Here is a 4765-nt window from a genome sequence, read left to right as displayed (position 1 = left end):
TAAAGGTCGGATTGTAGCCTATCACGATTGTGGTTTATCGTATCGCGACATTGCTGCTCGCAGTGTTCGAGATCCAATGACTGTTAGCAGAATATGCAATCGGTGGGTTCAGGAGGGTAATACGGAACGCCGTGCTGGATCGCAACGGCCTCGTATGACTAGCAGTCGAGATGACAGGCATCTTATACGCATGGCTGTAACGGATGTTGCAGACACGTCTCGATCCCTGAGCCAGCAAAATGGTTCAAATGGCTCTGAGCACTATGGGACTTAACATCTGAGGTCATCAGTCCCCTAGAACTTAGAACTACTTAAACCTAACTAACCGACGGACTTCACACACATCCATGCCCGAGGCAGGATTCGAACCTGCGACCGTAGCGGTCGCGCGGTTCCAGACTGAAGCGCCTAGAACCGCTTGGCCACTACGGCCGGCCCTGAGTCAACAGATGGGGACGTTTGCAAGAGAACAACCATCTGCAGGAACAGTTCGACGACGTTTGCAGCAGCATGGACTATCAGCTCGGAGACCATGGCTGCGGTTACCTTGACGCTGCATCATAGACAGGAGCGCCTGCGATGGTGCACTCGACGACGAACCTGGGTGCATGAATAGCAAAACGTCATTTTTTCGGATCAATCCAGGTTCTGTTTGCAGCATCATGATGGTCGCATCCGTGTTTGGCGACATCGCGGTGAACGCACTTTGGAAGCGTGTATTCGTCATCGTTGACCACGATGGCACCGAAACAGAGGACGACCGAAGAAAGGCAGAAATACTGAATTCAGTGTTCCGAAACTGTTTCACTGCGGAAAATCGTAACACGGTCCCTGACTTCAGCCGTCGCACGGACGCCAAAATGGAAAATATTGAAATAAACGATATCGGAATTGAAAAACAACTGCTATCACTTAGTAGCGGAAAAGCATCCGGACCAGACGAGATACCCTTAAGATTCTACAGTGATTATGCTAAAGAACTTGCCCCCTTTCTATCAGCAATTTATCGTAGATCGCTGGAAGAACGTAAATTACCTAGCGACTGGAAGAAAGCGCAGGTCGTTCCCATTTTCAAGAAGGGTCATAAATCAGATGCGAATAATTATAGGCCTATTTCGCTTACGTCAATCTGTTGTAGAATAATGGAACATGTTTTGTGTTCTCGTATTATGACGTTCTTAGATAATACAAATCTCCTTCATCATAACCAACATGGATTCCGCAAACAGAGATCATGTGAAACTCAGCTCGCCCTATTTGCCCAAGAAATTCACAGTGCCGTAGACACTGGCGAGCAGATTGATGCCGTATTCCTGGACTTCAGGAAGGCATTTGATACGGTTCCGCACTTACGTTTAGTGAAAAAAATACGAGCTTACGGAATATCGGACCAGGTTTGTGATTGGATTCAGGATTTCCTAGAAGAAAGAACACAACATGTCATTCTTAACGGTTCAAAATCTGCAGATGTAGAGGTAATTTCGGGAGTACCGCAGGGAAGCGTGATAGGACCTTTATTGTTTACAATATACATAAATGACTTAGTTGACAACATCGGTAGCTCCGTGAGGCTATTTGCAGATGACACGGTTGTCTACAAGAAAGTAGCAACATCAGAAGACTCGTACGTACTCCAGGAGGACCTGCAGAGGATTAATGCATGGTGCGACAGCCGGCAGCTTTCCCTAAACGTAGATAAATGTAATATAATGCGCATACATAGGGGCAGAAATCCATTCCAGTACGATTATGCCATAGGTGGTAAATCATTGGAAGCGGTAACGACCGTAAAATACTTAGGAGTTACTATCCGGAGCGATCTGAAGTGGAATGATCACATAAAACAAGTAGTGGGAAAAGCAGGCGCCAGGTTGAGATTCATAGGAAGAATTCTAAGAAAATGTGACTCATCGACGAAAGAAGTAGCTTACAAAACGCTTCCAGAATGAGATTTTCACTCTGCAGCGGAGTGTGCGCTGATACGAAACTTCCTGGCAGATTAAAACTGTGTCCTCGACCGAGACTCGAACTCGGGACCTTTGCCTTTCGCGGGCAAGTGCTCTACCAACTGAGCTACCGAAGCACGACTCACGCCCGGTACTCACAGCTTTACTTCTGCCAGTACCTCGTCTCCTACCTTCCAAACTTTACAGAAGCTCTCCTGCGAACCTTGCAGAACTAGCACTCCTGAAAGAAAGGATATTGCGGAGACATGGCTTAGCCACAGCCTGGGGGATGTTTCCAGAATGAGATTTTCACTCTGCAGCGGAGTGTGCACTTGCCCGCGAAAGGCAAAGGTCCCGAGTTCGAGTCTCGGTCGGGCACACAGTTTTAATCTGCCAGTAAGTTTCGTATCAGCGCACACTCCGCTGCAGAGTGAAAATCTCATTCTGGAAACATCCCCCAGGCTGTGGCTAAGCCATGTCTCCGCCATATCCTTTCTTTCAGGAGTGCTAGTTCTGCAAGGTTCGCAGGAGAGCTTCTGTAAAGTTTGGAAGGTAGGAGACGAGGTACTGGCAGAAGTAAAGCTGTGAGTACCGGGCGTGAGTCGTGCTTCGGTAGCTCAGTTGGTAGAGCACTTGCCCGCGAAAGGCAAAGGTCCCGAGCTCGAGTCTCGGTCGGGCACACAGTTTTAATCTGCCAGGAAGTTTTACAAAACGCTTGTTCGTCCGATTCTTGAGTATTGCTCATCAGTATGGGACCCTTCCCAGGTTGGATTAATAGAAGAGATAGACATGATCCAGCGAGAAGCAGCGCGATTCGTCATGGGGACATTTAGTCAGCGCGAGAGCGTTACGGAGATGCTGAACAAGCTCCAGTGGCGGACACTTCAAGAAAGGCGTTACGCAATACGTAGAGGTTTATTATCGAAATTACGAGAGAGCACATTCCGGGAAGAGATGGGCAACATATTACTACCGCCCACATATATCTCGCGTAATGATCACAACGAAAAGATCCGAGAAATTAGAGCAAATACGGAGACTTACAAGCAGTCGTTCTTCCCACGCACAATTCGTGAATGGAACAGGGAAGGGGGGATCAGATAGTGGTACAATAAGTACCCTCCGCCACACACCGTAAGGTGGCTCGCGGAGTATAGATGTAGATGTAGATGTAGATCGTCATACTGGCGTATCACCCGGCGTGATGGTATGGGGTGCCATTGGTTACGCGTCTCGGTCACCTCTTGCTCGCGTTGACGGCACTTTGAACATTGGGCTTTACATTTCAGATGTGTTACGACCCGTACTCTACCCTTCATTCGATCCCTGCGAAACCCTACATTTCAGCAGGATAATGCACGACCGCATGTTGCAGGTCCTGTACGGGCCTTTCTGGCTACAGAAAATGTTCGACTGCTGCCCTGGCCAGCACATTCTCCAGATCTCTCACCAACTGAAAACGTCTGGCCAATGGTGGCCTAGCAACTGGGTCGTCTCAATACGCCAGTCACAACTCTTGATGAACTGTGGTATCGTGTTGAAGCTGCATGGGCTGCTATACCTGTATACGCCATCCAAGCTCTGTTTGACTCAATGCCCAGGGGTATCAAGGCTGTTACTACAGCCAGAGGTGGTTGTTCTGGGTACTTATTTCTCAGGATGTATGCATCCAAACTGCGTCAAAATGTCAGTTCTAGTATAATATATTTGTCCAATGAATACCCGTTTATCATCTGCATTTTTTCTTGGTGTAGCAATTTTAATGGCCTGTAGTGTATGTAAATCGGAGGGCGATCACTGCTGTCAGCTGCACCGCGACATCAAGCGGAATCAGCGGCGACGAGAGAAAATGTCTACCGGACCACGATTCGAACGCGGGACCCCATGGTTAACAAGCAGGTGCCATAGCCACTGGGGACTGTGGACTGGGACTGCGGGTAGGTGGCGCTCGGTGGGGGTGTGGGTCGGCCTCGAAGTGTGCCGAGGTAGTCAGTGCTGTTGCGATAATGCTGTGACCCGTATGACAATGATGTTTAGTTTGTGGGGCCCTCAACTGCGCGGTCATCAACACCCATACAAAGTTCCAATTTTTACACAGTCTAATTTTTACACAAACTAATCTAGCGACTGTCACGAATGATGATGATGATGATGATGATGAAATGATGAGGACAACAGAAACATCCAGTCCCGGGCAGAGAAAAACCCTAGCCCCGTCGGGAATCGAACCCGGGACCCCGTGATCCAGAAGAAGCAACGCTAGCCACTATACCACGAGCTGCGGACGTGTCCCAGATAGGGCAGAGGTTACCACACCTGCCTAATAAGCAGGAGATCCCGGGTTCGAATCCCGGCCCGCCACACATTTTCGTCCACTGCCGCTGATTCCGCTTAATGTCCCGCAGCAGCTAACTGCAGTGATCGCTCTTCAGTTTACATACAATTCTTGAAACTGACAGAATTACAGTGTCGTCAATTAGCTCCTACTCCAGATCTTTCTTTTGTTTCCATTACTGATTGCTCAGTTTACAAACTGAACAACATCGGTGATAGCCTACAACCGCGTCTCACTCTGTTCTCAACCACTGCTTCCCTTTCATGCCCCTCGTCTCTTATAACTGCCGTCTTGTTTCTGTACAAGTTGTAAATAGCCTACGTTCACTCCGTTGACCCCTTCAGAATTTGAAAAAGGGTGTTTCAGTTAACGTTGTCAAAAGATTTCTCTAAGTCTACAGAAGCTTTAAACGTAGGTTTGCTTTTCCTAACCTATTTTCTAAGAGACGTGTTAGGGCCAGTATTGCCTCACGTGTTCCTAGATT

The 4765-nt window shown here is 48.1% G+C and overlaps 1 non-coding gene across 1 annotated transcript; it reads right to left on the bottom strand.

Annotated features, from left to right (window-relative positions):
- Nucleotides 1-2008: 2008 nt before the first annotated feature.
- On the bottom strand, nt 2009-2083 carry Trnas-cga (transfer RNA serine (anticodon CGA)). The gene has a single exon. It is a non-coding gene; the product is annotated as a tRNA-Ser (tRNA).
- Between the last annotated feature and the right edge of the window lie 2682 nt (nt 2084-4765).

This window comes from Schistocerca serialis, chromosome 4 (assembly GCF_023864345.2).
Source record: "Schistocerca serialis cubense isolate TAMUIC-IGC-003099 chromosome 4, iqSchSeri2.2, whole genome shotgun sequence".
Taxonomy (NCBI): domain Eukaryota; kingdom Metazoa; phylum Arthropoda; class Insecta; order Orthoptera; family Acrididae; genus Schistocerca; species Schistocerca serialis.
The sequence above is the reverse complement of the archived record's forward strand: the minus strand, read 5'-3'. Positions and strand labels throughout refer to the sequence as shown.